Here is a 20,484-nt window from a genome sequence, read left to right as displayed (position 1 = left end):
GAGCAGAAAGGGAGAAAGACAAGATTGTGTAAAGCGGCATGGAGCAGAAAGCGAGGGTGAAAGCAGAAAAAGTCAGAAAGTAACAAAGAAAGAGAAAGCGCGCGAGCAGCGCTGAAATAAATCAAAGTCCAAAGTAAAGACATTTAAAGGGAAATAGAAGTAAGAAAAGGGTGCAAATAACCCGAAAGAAGGTGCAAGTGTGCACAAGTAAAGCGGAAAGAGTGAAAAAAGGTGCAAATGTGCACAATCCAAGTGGAAAGACTGTGCACTGATGCACAAGGAAAAGGAAAGAAAGGTGGAAAGGAAGAAGAGCAGAGTGCAAGAGACACCAGAGGAGAAAGCTGCTAGAGGAGTGATTCAAAGTGCAAAGAAAGGGGCCAGAAGTAAGAGCGGTCGCGCAGGGGAGGAGCAAAAAGCCTGGCTTTTTAGAAAGTCTCTGACACTGCCCCATGAAAGAAAGTCAAGTGTAAAAAGGTACAATCTGACAAAGTGAACTTTTGTTTAAGACCAGAGGGGCCTGCACTTGGGGAAAGGAACCCTGAGAGGCCCGAAGGTACATCCTGCCAAGTTGAACTTGAAACCAGAGGGGCCTAAGCTTGGGGAAGGGAACCATGCGAGGCCCACAAAGACCTTTTTGAACTCTGAAGAAAAGGCCTAGACTTATAGAAGGGAACCCTGCGAGGTCCAAAAGGAACTGAAAGGATCGAAGCTTGGGGAAGGGAATCCCAAGAGACCGAAAGACATTTGAAACTTTGGTGACTTGCTGCAAGAGCCCTATGTGGAAGGTTCCGAAGGCAACCCTTTTAAGTTGAACTAATTTTTGAACTGGCAGAACTGCACCTAGGGGTACGATTACCTGAAACCAGCTATGGTTTACACTTCCTTTTTAACCACTATATTTAATTAAGAAGACTCTGTTTCACATTTTATTCAAGAGTGAGGGCAAGCATAGGTTTGGACACAGCCGAACTTTGGTTTTGGACTTACAGACATCAACGGCCCTTAGAAGCATCAGTTGAAGGAACTATCCCTTTAGAGTTAGGCCCAGTTAGGTATTACACCAACGACATAACTTTTATTAAATAAAGGTTTTGAAACTGTTATTTTTGAGTCTGTTTCTCTCTTGATACCATGCCTGTCTCACAGGAGGTGAAGTTGAAAGTGTGCCTTCTTGGCAAGGTACAAGATGTGAGGAGTAAAGTAGAGAGGAGTCGGCGATGACCCCAAGGTTTCTGGCCTCGGTGTAAGGAGAGGGAGGTGAGCCCAAAGAGGGTGGCCAGAGTGCAGGAGGGAAACGGGGAGCAGGTGTCCCGATAGGAAGGATCTCGGTCTTACTGGCGCTAAAACAGAGCTCATTGGAAGTGCACCAAGACTGAATAGCAGACAGGCAGTCAAGGATGATAAAGGATGATAATGGACGAAGAGGAGGATGAAGAGGGGAGCTTGAAGAACATCTGCGTAACACGGCAGAGATCAGGTAAGCAAGAGGTGCGAGGTAGATGCAAAAAAGCAAAGACGAGAGGATAGAGCCCTGGGGAACACCACATGTAGAGAGGGTGGTGAAGGAGAAGGAGCCCAGGAGCACCTGGGAAGGATGGTTAGTGAGAAAGGAGGTCAACCAATCCAGTGCCCGCTCAGAGATACCAATAGTATCTTGGTGCCGCTTTGTGAGGATAGAACAGTTGACTGTGTCAAGGGCGTAAAAGAGGTCAAGGAGAATGAGAATAGCAGGAGAGTTAGAGTCAGGATTTACTAGCAGTTCTTCACAGGTGTTCAGGAGAGCAGTTCTCGTGCCTCTGTATGCTCTGAATCCAGATTGATGGTCATGTAAACAACTGGCGAGCTCAGTATGTTGGATCAGTTGGGGGAAGACCAACTTCTCCAGTAGTTTTCCAAGGAAGGATGTAGTAGAGCTAGGGCGGTAATTGGCCGGACACGAGGGGTCGGCTTAATGCTTTTTTAGGAGGGGGTGCATAAGGGAGTGCTTGAAACAAGAAGGGAAAGAGCCAGGTGCTAAGGAGTGGTTGCAGAAGTCTGCAAGAGCCAGAGCGAGGGAGGAGATGCTCTCCTAAATTGTTCTGGAAGAACAGGGAGACACTGGTTTGGATGAGACCTTCATAGAGCAGACTACTCTAGAGCTCTCATCTGTTGTGATAGGTGAAAAGGAGGAGAGAGTGGGTGGGGTGGAAGACTCATTTAGTGCAAAAGGAGTCACAGAGAGTATCTCAAATGTGGGTTAAATGTGGTAAATGTGGGTTTTTTATATATGCAATAAAATAATATTTTAGGCATACATACAAAAAACAAAGAACATATTTACATAAAGTATATTGTGAAACTGTTGCTGATTCAAAACATTAATAGTGTGAGAAAATATATATAGTATAATACAATGACACAAATGAGAAGAAAAACAAAAGCCAAAAATTGGACCAAAGTTATAAAGGTCGTACATTGTAATACGTCACAACTCGGATTGTAAATAATCAAAGTATAATTAATGATATCCTGAAGTTTGAAGCACGACTAATTAATAATCATGCCCTAACTCTGCCTACGTGAACATTAGAAATCTAATTTTTAACAGTGCCCCATCTTGTCTTCTGGGCATTGATACACGATTCGGCGTGCCAATATTGGTGGCATCCATACACGCCTTCTTCAGGGCAGGAAAAAGAACCCCTGTACTTCTCACAGAGGTATGTGGGGTATGTCCAAAATTGCGGGTTCTACATTTATAGGGGGACCACCCATCTCTGAAAGTCTGCCTGATATTCCAGTTAATGGTAGCTGGTTGTCTCCTGATAATAGGTAGGGAAGAATGATCAGTCTTGCATCTGAAAGTGCCCAGAAATGGTCTGGGCCCTGTGAGGCATAGTTATTTAAAGACCCTTGCTGCTGTTCATCCCGGCGTGGTGCTATACTTGGAAGTGAACAGCGACCAGTTGAAGATCACGATGCCGGATGACGGTCGTCAAACTATTCATAAGCTTGTTTCAATTGATCAGGTTGTGGAGGAGGAGCGCGCGTCTTTGCCGACGGACAAACCTAACTATTTCATCAGAGCATGAGAGGGCAAATGTTTTAACAGCAGGCTGCACAGTACTAAACAGTGAGATAAGATGGTTTGTCCAAGATACGTATATTGTCTGGTGGTAAAGCCAGAACATGAGCCTCAATACTTTGGTTCCACAGTTTGGAATTTGGCTAACTAATCACCTCTTCTAAGTAACACTGTATGCTCTTTATTGGGGGTTCTAGAATTTTTTTTACAACCCACTTCTGAAGGGAGAGTGCTCTAAAAGTTCATTTTTTAATCTAGTGTGATCGTGTGCAGGTATGTTTTGTAACACAGTAGGCGTTAATATCCCCAGAGTATATGTACGTGAAATTATATCAACCTATGACAAAAGTAGAATTTGGTACTGCGATCTGGCATGTGATTAAGAATCTCTCTGAAAAGTTCTCAACACACTGAGCTATCTTCTGAACCATAGTCGTACTCAAATGTATCAGTCTGGTTTTGCTAATCATCAATATATTGTCCGCAATAACATGAAAACGCTACAGGAGCTGTACTACAGTAAATTCACAAACTCGATGCATTACCGTGAATACAGAAAGCATTGCGTGATGCATTTATTTGAATGCAATATACTTGTGAATGACAGCTGGGCCACAGGTTTATAGCCTTAACCGGACACTATCAAATATGCTGAGAAGTGTTTTTTTTTTAATGGTTTTAAAAAGAGGCAAAGACTTCTTTGCATAGGGCAGCTATGAGGGGTAGTCCCTTGTTACGCTCACCTGGTATCCACAGGGACGCCACCCAGCCGGGTTACTCGCTGGTATACTTCTCAGCTTTGCCCTGATGTGGTCTGCGGGGAAGGTTCTGCCTGAAAATACAGGAGGACTGTGTTCAAGACTGACCGACTGGGGTAAGTATCCTCCCTCCACCCCTGTATGATTTCAGTCCCTCTGGCGCCCTCTCCTCACCTTGTGGTAGAATTAGGCGTGCTCTCCGTCCTGCCTTCTTTGCAGGGGCGCGTTGTCTTTCATGGGCGAGTGTGCGGTCCAGTTACTTCACTGACGCCGGCCCGTTTGATATTGTTCAGATAGGTCTTATTGCTGTTCTTTAGTTTTGTTGCTATCCTGCATGCCTTTCTTTGTTTAAAATTTCTCTTTTTCTCCTTTAGGTATGCGGAGCTTCAGCGCGGCGAACTGGCTTGGTTGAGCCCCGCTGGTAAATGATGGCGCATTAAGAGCGCTATGATGCGGTAAGTAAGCGCTATGGGCAGCCCTGCGAAGTCTTGCCTTTGCTAACCTCTTCCTTCCTTGTAGGTCGCGGTGTTCTTTAGCGCGAGTGGAAAGTCCGGAGTGGTGTCAGCCGAGAGGCGACCAGCCAGGTAAGCCTTTTGAGCAGTTCGAAATTTGTAAATGTCTCTACGGCTTTCTTTAATGTTGCCTCTATCTTCCTCTTTCAGGTCGTTCTGTCTGGGAGGCGTGCAGATTCGAGGAAGCTGTTCTCAGTAGCTGCGAGTGTTTAAAGATGAAGACTGCAGGTAAGATGCTGCTGCTAATGATGATGCTTTTGTCTCCTTGCAGGTTCTGCTTCTCCGAGGTTCGAGGGAATAGCTGGACACGATGAGCGTCACGTTGCAAGCTGCAAAGTAACGCGAAGTGTGTTATCTTGCTCGGGTGTGGTTTAAATAGCCCCAACAAAATAGTCCAGGTAAAGTAGTCCCCAGCCTACCACACCCAAAACACTAGACCGCATAGCTTGGTTCCTAGAAACCAAGCTATGTGGATGCCCCCATGTTGGCTGACAATACAATAAAGTAGTTCCCAAGCAAATTGTTTTCTATGGCGCTAGGACTGGCCCCATGAGGGCTTTTGAAGAGGATGACAGGCTCTAGAGGCCCGAGTCCTGACTCCACCTGGCCAATGGGTTTGCCAGAGGGGGTTTTGGGCGAGGGTCGTGACACCCCTACCATCCAAGATGGTGTCAAAGGGCAAGAGCCCCTTATGCCCGCTGATAAAAGGCCTCTGAAAGAGTAGAAGTAGCTGTAATGAAGATCACTGGTAAGTAATCCAGCCCAAGCCCCCAATCTTGCAGTTTTTCTGTAAGTCACCTCTCGTTATTCTGTAGGTCAAGTCTATCACTTTTGACGGCCAGTGCTGGTCGTTGGGCCAGTTTGTCCTGGATCTGGGATCTGGCAAAAAATGTCTCGCTGATCCTCGGATTCTGTTTGCACCCTTGCGTATTTCAGTGCTTTTGACCCGTTTCAAAGTTGCCGAGATGGGTTTTAAATCCACGACTTAGGACCAGTATGGAGACACCTAACCACAAGATTACTTGAACGTCTGGCCAGGATTCTTGTGAAATTGCTTTTTGGGATATTACCCTGCAGACGATATTTAACTATGGTCTTTTTAAGTAAATAAGTTGTGCACCGTTTAAACTTTGCCTGCAACATTATAGAAAGTAAAACGCTCCTCATCTTTAGTATGAAGGGGTTGTGGGTTATAGAAAAGTCTTCCACCCTATCACACCCACCAGGGCCATTTTAAGCACTTTTGGGGCTTCAAATGCTACTTGTTTATCAGTCTACGAAGAGGTTACTTCTGTTCCAGCATAGATACAGGAGACTTTATATCAATAGAATCCAGGAAGGTATGCAGCCTGTAGTATTAATGCAGGACTGTATGTAAAAAGGTACATGTAATCCAAAATAGAAAGAGATCTCACATTTGCTGCCTCACAGAATGCAAACGTGCTCAAGCATGGATAGAGCAGACCAATTGGTAGGAAGGAGAAAGCTTTACGTACAATAGCATGGATAGCGGATGCAGATTAGAAGATACCAGGAAGGTGTCTGTATCCAGACTGAGATTATAAGTGGGACATAGTTTTCAAATAGTGTTGCCATTAGAGATCAAAAGAATAAAGTGCCTGTGGTGTGCAATATATCAATGCTCACTATTACAGTGGAAGCAACACTATGGCCAGTGAAACCATGAGTTAGGATGTTGTGAAGATCATACCCTGAGAAGGAAATCTCTCTGAAGGGTTGACCATTTTGAAAGGTTTAGGAACTGGCAATTTCGAGAGGCTAGGGAATGCAAGATTACATTAGTTGCCCAGCATTACACAAACTGGTTAAGGGCTGAATCTGGGATTTGTGCCAACTCTGCAATTTCTGCATTTGAACTGTTTTGTTACCAGTTCTTACCATGAACTAAAATAATCTCATTTTATAAAACTGACTTGGAAAGTACACACAGCACATTACCAAACATGACACTTTTTAAAAACAAAATATTATAGAAGGGTGTAACACAGAATGATTCTAGCTTCATTCTCTCCATCATCAAGAGACGTATAGAAGTCAACATCAAGAGACGAATATAAGTACCAGCATACCAAACAGTGTGATTTAACAGATTTAATCTGGGTTGGTATTTTGTATTTTAAAGCTTTACATACTTCCAAAACACTGGCTTGTCAAATTGTCATTTATAAACGTGCAGAAAAACCTTTGTCTTTTACAACAATGCAAAGTGTTTTTTGTGTCAAACGAGCAGACTTTAAAATATGCTTAACAAGGGGGGGGGTCTGGGAAACTCTCTACCAGCACGAACACAGTCCATTGACTTGTTCTTGGGTGGATGGCCCCTGGGAGAGTCTCAACCAAGTCTTTAGCTCTCTGTTCTTTTCACAGAGAAGAAATTTCCCCGCACATCAATGTTTGTCCTGCCCAGGGGCAATCCAGCACAGAAATGCTAGGCAATTCTCCTCTGAACAAGAGTACCAACAGCAATCCCATACACGTGTTTCAGCCTTGTTGGGATCATCGGTGAGGTGAAGCTGTGCCTCTCTAAGAACAGTGAGCAAGGGGTCCACGTCTGGATCGCCCTGGTAATTTAGGGTTTCGGTGCTGGACTGTCCCTGGGCAGGACAAAGACTGATATGCGGGGAAAGTTCTTCTCTGTGAAAAGAACAGTGAGCTAAAGACTTGGTTGAGACTCTCCCAGGGGCCATCCACCCAAGAACAAGTCAATGGGCCGTGTTTGTGCTGGTAGAGAGTTCCCCAGACCCCCCTCTGTTTTAAAATATGCTTGCCTGAGCCTTTCCCCATCTGGTCTGCTCCCTTCTGTCTACCACCCCTTCCACTCACATGGCCTAGAAGAAAGATCAAGTAATGGGCTTAACAATGCCACCAGCATGAGAGGAGACAAACTTCACAGAAGACAATACAGTAATGTACGAGATATTAGATGATTGACCAGGATCACTGTATTGTCAGCTGGCAAAGCCAGGATACAAGCATGGATGCTTTGGTTCCAAATTCTGATACTTATTCATCTCTTGGACTAACAGTTTATGCTAATCGTTGGAGGCAATTGCCTAGGTTTTACAACACCCCATCTGAGCTATCCAATTTCTAGACTTTCACCATAAGAATGACATGTTCGTTTTTATAGCAACCCCTATCTGGTGCAGGTATATTGCTGATAATAGCGCCTGTTGTGCTGCAAGACCAAGTACATATGCAGCCAGGTTTATAAACTTCAGACATAGGAAAGGCTCAGCCAGCCTTACAGGAATGTGCTATTCTAATCTTGCATAGGAACACATATCACTGCAATGAGTGCTTAACACACTGAGCTAACATCTGAACCATTGTGGCACTCAATTTATCAGTATGCATTTCAAATGTGGCTATTGCACATGAACATAATTCCCACAGGAAGGAAAGAATGCTACATGAGTTATGTTGCAAGGAACACACAAACTATATATACCACAGTGAACACAGAAAGCATTACACAATGAATTGATTGAGGTAAAATATACTTTCCAAAACAGACAGGCAATAGGTTTAGAGCTATTTCAGACTGGTGAACAAAGGAATCTTACTTCTTTAGATCCGGCAGCCTTGTGCCCAGGTGGGGGCCCTGGGCAAGTGCCACTTTTGCCCTCCCATTAAAAAGTCCCTGACACCCATGCCCCCAGAGGCAGGTTTAGCACTGGAAAATGGACAAAGGTTGAGCAGGCCCTCCTGTGTTCTGGTCCGACACCTTCTCAATCTCTTTACACGCGCCTTCTTTGCTGGCAGTTAGGCAGATCAGAATAATAAAGAGTCGTCTTGGCGCTTCCTCGCAGGGCCCGGCTGAACATTTGTCAGTGCTTGTCGGGGCCCAATTTAATACGATTGGGCCCCCATGCCTACAGTTGGTGGGCGGGGCACAGAAGGTGGCACCCTTTGGATACTTTAATAAGAATGGATACAAAGGAATGCTATTTAATTTTACGGTCCAGGCAGCTAGAGGGGAGCTGAAACACTAAACGTCCACTGAAAAGTTAGTAATTGCACCTTATGGTTCAGGTGCTATTGCAGGTGAAACCAGAGTAAAAGGCAAAGAAGTGGTAACACTGCTGGGTGCTGTGTGACTGCCGCAAAGGCAGTCTGGAACGTGCTCCAACGTCAGCCGGTCAGATAGCACAGCGAGTAGAGCTCTCGCTTTCACATCCCTGCAGAGCCTGCTGATGCAGGTTCGAATCCCGGCAGGGCCGAACTCAGCCTTTCATCCTTCCGAGTTCGATAAATGAGCCCCACACATTGTGGGAAATAAGCAGCGCTCAGATACCTGAGGGTTCGTAGTGCTATATGAATGAACAAAACAAAAAAGTGCATATTTAGTGTTCAATTAAGGTGACTGCAGCAGGCAAAGTGCACATTTAAAGGGCCCCATTACAAGTTTGGCGCTAAGGGAAAAGAGTGGTAGCGATTATAGTTACTGGCACCTCTCCCACAGTGCAAAATATAATTTTTGGGTGGATTTACCGCCAGCTGAATTACTGTGTAGTAAAGCCACTGATTTTCAGAGGAAAAGTGGTGGATTCCCCTCCAGCTTGTTGCTGGAAATAAATCCTCCATTTTAGCTCCAAGAATTGGCAGATTTACTGCACAGTAATTCTGCCAGCAGTAAATATGGCCAAAATCCCCATTGAGTCTGGTGGACTCCAAAAATGGGGGATCGCCACCACATTTAATCCTGTGGTAAAGCCACAGGACCAAGTGGTGGTAACGGTAATGGAGTTTGGCGGTATTTAGGCAGATTTACTGCCAAACTCCCAATGAGGCCCTTAATGCCATGAAAGTGAGATCTATGTTGCAGTGTAGTAAGCAGCCAAAATGGGGCAGCTGCGGGTCCCCTCTGAGCTCTTTCTCCATTTCAACTGAAAAAGTTGAAAGACACTGGGCCTCGTTATAATTGTGCCGGTCTGGTATCAACGGTGCTGGTAAGCCTACCGGCACCGTTGTTACTGGACCGGCACAATATTACTCTGCTGGAGGGTGCTGTCCTGCCCGCTAGGGTCAAAACTGCAGGGCCGGACGGCAACCGCTCGCAGAGTTCTCATTGGAGCACCAGCACCATTGGTAACGGACCGGTACTCCTGTGTCCCCATTCCCATGGAGTCCTCTGGGACTCCATGGGAATGGGGACTAACAAAATTACCGGCGCCTGACTTCCCGGCCACCAGACTTGGAATAGCCCGGTGGCACCGAGAAGTCAGACGCCTGTAATTAATTACGGGTCCGGCGGCTACCTGCCAGTTTTACCAGCACGGCTACCGCCAGACCCGTAATGAGGCCCACTGAAAACTGTCCCTGCATTCATGAGTTTGGAATTCACATACAAATTGTGCATACTTTAACACTACGTTCTCTTTGGGGCACTGCCTCCTTCCTGGTTATCTTGATCACTGGCATACAACATTGACCACAAGAGCCATTCCAGAAATACTGTTCAAAAGCGCTAAAGAGCATGTAATAAATGTTTATCCAGGGTTGGCTTTCTGTCCCAATCTCTGTTTCAAGTGGAGGGAGGTCCAGCCTTTGGCGCCCCTGGGGCTCTGCTGATTTTCCTGCTTTTCTGTCCCATGCTGTGCCCCTCACCCATGTTCCCCGATCTAGGGGCCTTGGCTTGTTTTTCTGGCCATAAGGGTTTTGTTCATAGAAAAGGTTGCAAACGGAATGACTTCTATGGACACCCAATGTCAGCAGATCAGGCACAGTGAGATTACATGATTTGCCCAGGATCAAACATTTCACAGAAGTGTTGTAATCAGTATTTAGACACAAGGCTGTGATTTAAGCACTCGACTACATACATTTCCAGTGATAAGACATATAAGTATTTTTTAAGGTTTGGGTTTCCAAAAATTTCTATTAATTACTTTTCTAGCAAAGCCTTGAAAAGTATATAAATCACATAAGAAACCAAGCAGACATTACATACATTGTTATAACAATAGGTCAAGCAAAAGGACATGCATAGGTTTACTTTTGCCATCCTGAATGCAAGATTGATGCATCAGCCTGCAAAGGTATGTGGGCCTAAAAACAATCTCATTTGTCTTTTTAAAAGTATTCACAGTGAAAGAGAATGCAATATAAGGTAATCTGCTTGAGCCGTTATTTTACACAGCATGCAGCAATATACTCGCCTCCGATTTATTATCACCCACCATTCGCACCTTTTAAGGGACAACAGTCACTACCCAGGCGTCCCTGGGTCTGGGTCATCAAACTCTAATCTGTTTATTGAAATGGGGTTGACATAAAGCTGAATCTGGGGGTGCTGGGGCAGCAGTGGGAAAGGTGTGCTTCCCTGCGTTTTTAACTGTCAAAAGAAAAGTGTAATCTGGGAAGACTTTGGACAGCTGATCCTGCTTCAGTGGAGCAAAGTCAGGCGTATTTCTGCCCTAGCTGGCTATGTGCGAGACACAGGACATGGCCCATGAATCTAGGACAGTCCAGCAAAATGCGACACACCCACCACTGTTTTCCGACCTTGGACTTCACCTGGGCTTGTGTAGCTGCCAACTTGGTATAAGGTGAACAAGGAGAACTCTGGGTTTTCGTCACCCATGTGGATCTTTTTGTCACATTTCAATACAACCTCATATAATTGGTTGCATTTTAATTATTTCCATGTTCATTTATTACAGCAGCTAGTGCCAGCGCCTGCCCAGCTCACATCACAAATATGCTCCCCTACGTCTCCTTTTTCCTTTTCCTCCGATACAGCATTCTTTTTGCTCCCCCTTTTTTTTTTTTCCTTACTAGTTCTTTCCTCCCTAGTATCCCACCTTTTCTTTATCTCCTACTCCCCTTTCCTGCTCTTTTTGGCCACTAAATTGACCCAGTGCTTGCCTCATTTCCTTAATCACCCTGCCTATGAGTTGAGGTGTGTGCGAAGGTATGTGCGTCCACTAGAATTAATCCTTGGCCAGGTGTTGAAATGAACAGCAAAACTGGGTGAGGAGACCCAGCTGTCTACAGCTAGTCAGACCACTGCCCTGAACACAGACACCTGTAAAAAAACAAAATGTTATAAAAGTAGCATTTGTTCCTAAACTTCATCTTTGTGCAACTCTGCCCATTCTAGGCTCCGCCTCCATGAACTCCCCCCACACCCTCCCACCTGAGGCCCTCAGTGCCTCATTTTTGCCCACGGAGACCTTTGCCTTTAATCTTCCACTGCCTCCCCCTTCGCTGGTGGGATGCCCCAGTAAATCATTCCTGTTTCCAGCGCTGACTGGGGCTGTTTCACGAAATGGGCCTTGAGAAAAGAAAGCACATTGTGCAGCTAATGGGTGGCTTTTAGGGTGTGCGTGTAGTGAGGCGTGTGATTCATTTCCACGACTAATCCAGCGCAGTACCAGTGACTGAGGAGGGTTTTAGCGCACTGTGAGTATTCCGCGGAAATAAGGGGGGTCGGCGGGAGGAGGGGCCCCGCCTGGGGTGGGCTGCATCGTCCCACCTTTTAAACATGGTTGTGGCGCAGGATGAGATGCTTGGTTCTCAGCTAGTCGAGATGAAAACATGATCTCAGTCATGACTGCAGTGTTGCGGTTAAAAACAGCCCCCTTGAATTACCATTACATTTGCTGCGCGCCTCGCGCTGGCAGCAGCACTCACGATCGCCGATCAATAAACTGCCGGGAGCCCTGCTGTCCTAATGGAGGACTCCATTTATTTTTAGCTAAATGCCCCGTTCCCGCCTTTGTCTTAATTGGATGTGCGCAGGTCCGTCCAGCCGCGGCACTCCCTCGGCTCACACGGCTACCCTGGTGTCCCTTTCACGGTTGTTTGACGTCGAGATGTCGTCGCCCGGCATGATGGAGCCTCTTCCCGATTGAAGCCGGCACTGCAGCGTCTGATTCGAGAGAGAGCTTTTTCATCGGGCGACAGACACCTTGTGCGGCGCATGAGACACGGCTCCCTTGACGCGCCGCTACGCCCGCGAGACCCGCGCCGGTGGTCGTCGTGACTGAACATCGACACACAAAAGGTTTATTTATTGCATTAGTTTGTCTTTAACGGAGCAGGTGACCCCACACAGTGCTGTCCTAGTGCTGTTCTGGATCCGTGGAAGTAGAAACATTCCATGCATGAAATGACTGGGACACGGCTTGTGGGGACACAGTGAAAGAGATTTATATCGGCCAGAAATTGAGGTTTGGAGTGGCGTGAGAGACTTCAATGCTCATGTTTGATACGTACTTATAGGTGGTCATTTGGGTCTTCACTGGTTTCCACAATGTTAGGCTGTTTGCGTCTTTTGTGATGTGGACGGAGTCCCGCCTATCAAATTGTATGCCTAGAAACGCATATTGTCATGCTCATGACAAATGTGCGTGTCAAGTGTTGCCAGTTTGATGCTTAAAGGTTGGTGCTGGGCTTTTGTGCAGTGTGAATGGTAGACAGTGGACTATCGACCGTATGGATGTGGGGTGTGGCTTTGTCCCAACCGTTTATTGGGCCAGTTTAAATTCTTGTTAAAACTTTTTGAACTAGTTGGCATACTTGTATTTTTACTATTCTGGATCCCTCACAGTAGTGAGATGCCGTAGTGGTCACTGCCTCCTGTGGTGATGGGAGTAGAGTGGGAACTTTAGCTTGCTGGGCAAGTTCAAATTGCTGAAGCGAGATCTTGCAATTTTCTTGGTGTAGTAATGAGTTTCAAGGGGTAAACGCAGCAACCTCACTTGGCAGTGGGAGGGGCAAGGGATGGTGAAGGGTGGGTTAATCCCAGGTTAGGCGGCTATCCGGCTTGTCTCTGTGTTGACCCGAGGCTGAGGTTTTACAGGAGGGATGACCTTTGGGTTGCTGTTCGTGCAGCGCATCTATCCTCCCCACCTGTATATAAGATCTGGTGAGTCACCACCACAACTGCCTTGAGCTGTAGTCGTCAATTATTAAAGCCCAAGGGCCAAACGCCTCATCTGAGTAAACCAGACCTTTAGATAGTTACCTCTGGTTAATTGGTGCATTGAGCTCCTAGCATCACGCTGATGAACATCAGTCCTGTTGTGTGCATGGCTTCTTTGGTACACAACACTATAGTTATGGGTTGGCCCAGTGTGGTCTTCATCGCTGAAACCTGGTTACCTCTGGGAACGCCTTGGGATGATGGATGAAGCTGTTTACTTCCCTGGGGTACAGGCCCAGTCGACGCAGCAGCGACTTTATCCCCTAACCTTTCCGAGGGGATGCCCTCCATGCTTGAGGCGTTCCCATACTTGATTGTGCTAGGAGACGGATGGGCAGATTATACCTCCGAGGCTGCAGCGACAAGCCTTTTGGAAACAATGTGGTCCATGGGATTTAACTAGATTGTTCATGACTCTAGACAAAGACATGGTCCTACAAACAACCTGATCTTCTGCTAGGTTGTATCTTTGGCAGAAGTTAATGACAGAGATCAAAAGTACCCCTCTTCCCTCAGAGTGGCAAGCAGAGCTGCTTGGGTCTGGCCCAAAAGGTTACTCAAGCCCAATCGATTTGAGTGAGCCCCAAAGGACCATCTACTTTGCAACATGCGTGAGCACCCCAATGAAATTCTATTTTATGAGATTCTTGCAGTGGGATATGCAAAAGAAAGTGCTATCCAGAAACTGGCCTGGCCTTCTCTAGGGTTTGTCAACATGGATATAAAAGTGCAATCATCAGGGCGGAGAAATAATATATAAACATGAGGCTTGACACTCCGAAGAACCATGCTTGTGAGCTCCCAGGACAGCGCACAGCCTGGTTCCCCCAGACTGTGTGTAAGGGCACTTCTACTTCCAGTAGTTTGCTCATACTTTGGTTCTTTTTCATCCTATCGGCTCTGCCACGCAGTCTCCTTTCTCTTCCTCTGGTTTTCGCTTGCTGCTCCAAGTATGAGAAGTCTGTTGGTATCGGTAGCATGGCATTTGAACTTGCAACGGTTTCACAAGGATTCAAATACAGATTTGATGAACAGGATTTTAAAGCAACTCTTTGGTATTGTGCATCACTCACTAAGCAGGAGCTGCCTCTGAGGAACGAGGAGCTAGGAAATAGTACGCTGCAATTCTGACTTTTAAAGGGGATGCAATCTTTTTGTCTATTATGCATGACTTATTGTGCTTTAATTGTTTTAGATGGATGCTAATACACATTTGTGCACATTTCCAAACTCGCAGACCTGATGTCAAATAGGTTTGTTTGTATGCCGGAAGGAGCCAAAGGTAGCTCCTGCTTACTGTTGATGTTGAGCTAACCAGGCTTTTCTGGGTAAAACCAGGAGCTAACCTGCTCTTAGCAATTTCGATCCTTGGGTCCACCATCTTTCTAGCAAGCCTCGCTTTCCTCCTCCACCCTCCTCTGGGAAAGCATTCCCAAGAGATCTTCTGTTGCCTCTCCCACTCCTCACCTCTCCTCTTCCTTTGCCTCCTGTGATGCAAACGGGTGGCTTCACATCGTTAGTTACTCTCATGGCATAAGCCTTTCCTTTCAGGTCCATGCCAACCTTCTCTCCTTCTAGCAGGCCCCATTGATTTCATTCTCCTCCATAATTTTCCTGAGGGTGTTCCTCTGCTCTGTTTAGTATCTCACACCCTGTTTCCTAGTGGCCTTTGCACTGTCCCTGCTCCACCAGTCCTTGGTGGTTCTGCAGTCTCAGTGCAGCTTGTAATTCTCCCCGCCTCACCCACCCGCCCTCTCCCCGGCTTCCTCAACAGTGATACTTCCTGGTCAGTACCATGTTAGAGACTCACACTAAGTTCTTAATTTGTCGTTGCTGCTTCTGAGACCATTTTTCTCTGGCATCACCTGGCTGACCATCATATCTCCAGCCAAGCATCTTGGCATGTATTGTGCTCGTTTGCCTCGGAAGTTTGCTCAGGACTCCTCTTGGTACCTCTGCCTCTCATTTGCTGTCAGTTTTCAAACTCTGCAGCTCTTCGGCATTAGTCACATGCTAAAAGTGGTGTAAGACATACTGGGTCAGATGCAGTGTTTGCTCTACTCTGCCAAAGTTCATACTGGCATTGAATGGAATCCATAGACGAGTTTGTTCTCTTCATCACTTTCGAACATTTCACATTAATCCTTGGCCAACATTGAACTAGCTGTAATCTGGAACCCTACCTCTTAGGTTTACCTAAAGGAACCTTGGGGGAATCTTGGAACAGTGGTAAGGGCTAGTAGAGATCATCCACAGGTGTGTTTTGATGATGGTTGTCTGAGCACTGACGAAAAAAAGCACTGGTTCAAACTCTGCTTAAAAGGATTGGCCATAGTCTAGATATTCTCTTCAACTATCGCCCTTTCTCTAATTAAACCCCTGTCACAAGAGGATGCTGGCAAATGTAGTATTTGTCCAGCTGGCAAAGAGTCTGGGCGGCTTCTTTGATACCCTCCAATTTGAATTAAGCACTGCTTTTATCATGCTGGACCTGCCATTTGACCATGATGGGTTCTTAGCCAGTCTCTGGTAACAGTTGGGGGATCAGGACCCCCAGCAAGGGAGCATCAGGCCTCATTTCTCGACTGGGTGCTCTTTCCATTATGGGGTCCCAGTGTGCAGCCCTCTCTCTCTGGTTGTTAAATCTTTGCCAGAGCTCTGGGCAGTATAATGGAGGCACGGGTTGCGCTCCCATCCCTATGCTGATGGCCACGGATATATGTCCCTTTCAAAGGCAGCCCTAAGATAGCCCAGAAATCCTTTAGGACTCGCTTGTCTAAAGTCGACAACTAGATGGAGGCTAATTGGCTAAAGTTGAACCCAAACCAGACGGAAATAATGTTTGTGGGTTTGGAAAAGGGACAGAGGAGAGTGTGAGTTGCCATTGATCAATGCTGTGCATTAGTATTGCATCGTGGTGCCTCAACATGCTCACCCCAAGTTGTTAAGGCTGGGTATTTTTACATGCACGCGGTCAGAGGTCCGCATTCACACACATGTTCACGATGGAAACGCACTGTATGCAGAGGACCCTATATGCTTGACTCAGAAAGGGTGCCTGGTGCAGAATACCACCGTTATTTTTCTATGTGCGCCTTCTTCGCCCCCCTGCCAGTAGTTTTCCATGTGAAGTACTAATTAGCAGTAGTGTTTAGCAGTTATGGCCTTTACTGCTTTGCATGCGGAAGGATCATACTGTCTGCAGACAAATATGTGGTCTAAGAGTGCAACTAGGTACAACCTAAATTCTTTGCAACAGTGTGTGTCACTGTGGTAGTGGTGCTTCTTGTGGCTCCAGGGAAGACAGTGCTTTCTCGATGGCGGCTCCAGAGTTTTGGACTGGCCAAGCCTCTGCTTTAATGCATAGGCCAATGCTTTTTCTTGTTAAGGATCTGTTGTAAGACACTTTTTTCATTTGGCGTTCTCTTTTGTAAACATTGTTCTTAAAATGATTAGTTTAGTTTTACTACCTACAGAGTTTTTTTAATCGCCCACTTACTTGCCCTCCTTATTCTTTTAACACAATTTACAAATATTGATCCACTGGACTAGTGAATATTTCGCCCGCCTGTCGCTGATGAAACCTTGGGTGCATTAACTAGCAGTGCTGACATTGTGCAAGATGGGAAAGACCGTGAGTGCGCTTTTGTCACATTGTACTGTCCCTATTCTCCGCGAGATCTCAGGCGTTGAAACAATCGTTTTAGGTGGCGCCTATTTCATTAGTGTTTCTGTCTCCTGCCAGTCTAATATTCCCCAACACTATCCCCTGGGCCCTTCGTGCCCCAGCAGTATTTTGCAATTTTCCACACAGTGCGCCACCAGGACGCACTGTGTGGAAAATGTGAAAATAGTGCTCGGGCACGAAGGGCCCAGGGGAACGTGTTGGTGAATATTAGACTGACAGGAGATAGAAAAACTAGCATGTCACCGCTCTTAATAGTCACAATACCATCAGCACAGATCGGGGGTCTGAGGCAAAAATGTACAATCATAGTAGACGTCTGGGGGTTCACGTGATATTGTTTGAACAGTTTGAGATTGGGAAGGTGCTCTCTGGTATGCACTAATTCTGGCAGATATCTGACCCTTTTTTGGCTCCCATAAGGTGGGGCGGAGAAAGCCACTGCCACTTATCCCGTCTTTTACCACGATAACTGGCGGCATGATAATCTGGTAAAATTGGCAACCACATAGGAACTGCATGACCCATAGTCCTTTGTAGTTGAGTGGTTGGGAAGGTGCAACCTGTCCCACATTCCCACCCACTCGCTTTGGAGCTTTCACCAGTGCAATCGCAAGCCCTAGCTCTTTCCACATACCATAAGACTAGCTGCAAAGTAAAGCAGCGCTCTTTAGGCAACACCGTTTCACTTCGTCCGTGACATAGTGGAAGACATTGGGTCACCGAAGGCATGCTCCCTCCTAAAATGTTTTATGAAATAGTGTCTCTACCCTTGCTTGCCCAAAACATTCACATATTCTAAATCTTTCTCTAGCCATGGGTAAAATGCCAGAACCTTAAACTAGCACATACATTACCACTGGCCTCACAAACGCACCAACTCTCGAAGAATGCTCAAGGGTTTTTATTTGAATTTTTAAATCAAGTCTGACTAAAAGCCATTCCCCTCTCTCTCTGTCTCTTGTTTCCCATGGGCTTTTCCCTCCCTAATCCACGCGTCCCTAAATCCAAAGGTGGTCTCTAGACCACAGATTGGCAACCATACTTTTTATGATCTGGGTGGCTACTCGTGAGGGCCTAAAGGCAATCAGCTATTTGGCTCCCTCTGGGAATTTATATATGGATCCTAACCAGTCTACCACAAAGGCTAAACATTCTTAAAAGGGGTGCTTTTCAATCCACCAGGTCCCACTTAGCCTTGCCCTTTCATGCCCTTATATTCCCTGTCCTGATGTTCTCTCTTTTCTCCCCCTTGTGTCTCAAAAATTATTCCATGTCTCAAACAGTTCCAGGGTTTTTATAGAAATATCAAATGGGCCTATGGCCGTCCCACTGTCTTTTTGCACCTCCTTCCTAATCCAGTTGTCTATAATCCTAGGTTAGTAAATGGCAAATGTTAATTCTCAGTATTCTAATGACTAAATAAACAGAGATGTCCAACTAAAAGCCAGCGGCCATATCTATCTATACTCCCTCTGAGACTTCCTAACTTTCCCTACTCTAGCCAGTTGTTTTTGTTCTATAGGGAGGGTGTGTGTGCCTTGCAGACATCCTGTTGGATTAAGTCCTTCTACCATGCTCACTCTCTCCACTCCCTCTCCTGCTCACCTCTTCCTTTCGCCCTCTACTGTTCCTCCAGTATCTCTCACTCCTTCTAGGCCTCACCTCCACTCATTGACAATAGTCCACCCCCTTGGTTTACCCTTCCTTTATCTTCCAGACTACTGCTCCCTCCTCCACACTACTACCTTCCCTCCCTCCCTCCCTCCATATTTGTAGTCAGACTCCCTCCTTCCATTCAATTCCAGATAATTCACATTCACGCCTTACACTAACTCCTCCATCCACGCTTGCCACATCACCGGTACATCCGGCACTCACTAACCAATACCTCATCTTCTCTAGAAATCACCTCCTTAATGCGCTACTCCTTCCATCCTATTGCTGGTCCCTTGGCCAACCACCTCCTCAAAGCTTACCTGAACAACCTTCAGTTTCCTGCTTCATGTTCTTTCTTTTATGTTCCCCTCCTTCTTGCCATTGGTTCACCCCCTATCCAATCTGTCCCCATCTTTTCTTCTCAGGTTGTGACATGATCAGCAGAACTGTTAGATAGTGGGAAAAGGCCCCACCCCTTTTCTCCGTTCATGCCATCGCGAACGGCTGATAGCGGCTTGTGGGTTCAGTGTCCATGTTTGTGTTAGGACAATCTGTTCGGGGGTTCTCCCAAGTAAGTTCAATCTCTTTTCAGTGTCAAAGTCCTCTTAAAATGTCTCTGGTAGTGTAGGGCATCAACCACTGGCGGTGGTGCCTTGCTGTCGGCGTCGGGCAATGTTGTGTGGCTCTGCTCGCCACCATGTAGCGGTTGCTCTGCCGGTGTGCTCGCTCTCCCCGGTCTGTCTCCTGTCCAGCGCAAAAGTCCGACAAGATGGAAGGTTGTTGTTGCTGACTCGGGTCCAGGCTTCAAATTCTCAGAGAGTGGGTGGCGCTGGAAGTTTTCTCACTCTCTGTTGCTGCTGGTCTTGGCTCACAACAGTTTGGTTGACTCTGCAAGAAACAGAGTCTGGCGAGCATGTTGTATAAGAGGCATAGCGTGAGACAGAGATGTACTTCACAACATTATGCTGGCACCATGGGCATTAGGAACTAAGTCCCTTTTCATTGCCCCCGCCATCTGGGGAGGGACTGGCTATGGATTGCACCCTGGTAGGCCTCCCATCCCCTGGCTGACAGAGGATCCCAACCCCTCGTGACAAAGCCTTAGCAAATTGTTCCCTGTTGCACATTAACTTCATTGGGTATGGAGACCAGGCACTATCACTTTCCAGATTAAATATTCTTCACCGTCAATTGGTTTTCATGCAGTTGCTCCCTTTTTAGCTTTGGTGACACCTTATAAGAAGGGTCTCAGTAGTAAATGGAATCTTGGCCTTATAAAGACATTTACTGGTGCTTTAGTGGGTTAGATGCATGGAAATGAAGAAGAAGAGTGTGGTAATGCTTTTACGGATTGACTCTTATAAGGCCACTGTTCATAATCTTCTGTCCAAAGTGATGGGGAAAGAACTATGTTATGTGCCCAATCATAAAAATCATACTTATAATAAAAGGATTGTTGTTGCGTGCATCTATCAGATACCTTAAATGGTTGTACGGTTCAGACTCTCTGGCCTTTAGCGTGTGTGAGACACCGGTGACACAGACACGGAACCCACTTGTACGGTGTATCTTGGTTTTATTTATATCTTTGTCCACACTATAATTATCTTCATTGTAGACCTCCCAGGTTCTCCTGGTCCCTCTGGTCTTCTTCTAGTCCAATTGGCCTTCTCTTAATTTTCCAAATCAGTCCTCTGGTCAATAGCCCTTTAACTCCCATGAAAATCTCTGATTGGCCAAGCTCTAAACTGCCCTACCCCTTGCCCACTGGCTGAAAAGGTGGAATCAGACCAGTGTTTCCCCTCCTTGATTCCCAGTCTGTTTCAGCCCTAACGTGTTCTCCAGCATTGGAT

The 20,484-nt window shown here is 46.2% G+C and overlaps 1 protein-coding gene across 4 annotated transcripts in view; it reads left to right on the top strand.

The window, feature by feature from the left end:
- Positions 1 to 20,484, top strand: part of LOC138503949 (GTPase HRas) — a 609,987-nt gene that overhangs the window by 193,713 nt on the left and 395,790 nt on the right. The window contains exon 1 of one of the 4 annotated variants that reach the window (XM_069624076.1): positions 11,629 to 11,762. The exons of 2 other annotated variants lie outside the window; for them this stretch is intronic. The gene's annotated coding sequence lies outside the window, so the exon portion shown is untranslated. Of the gene's footprint in view, positions 1 to 11,628; positions 11,763 to 11,958; positions 12,367 to 20,484 lie in introns of those variants that run through there. One more of the 4 variants, XM_069624074.1, reaches the window with a different exon arrangement.

The sequence above is a fragment of the Ambystoma mexicanum genome, chromosome 11 (assembly GCF_040938575.1).
Source record: "Ambystoma mexicanum isolate Mex_15411 chromosome 11, UKY_AmexF1_1, whole genome shotgun sequence".
Classification (NCBI taxonomy): domain Eukaryota; kingdom Metazoa; phylum Chordata; class Amphibia; order Caudata; family Ambystomatidae; genus Ambystoma; species Ambystoma mexicanum.
Note: the sequence above shows the minus strand (reverse complement) of the source record. Positions and strands in the feature narration are given on the sequence as shown.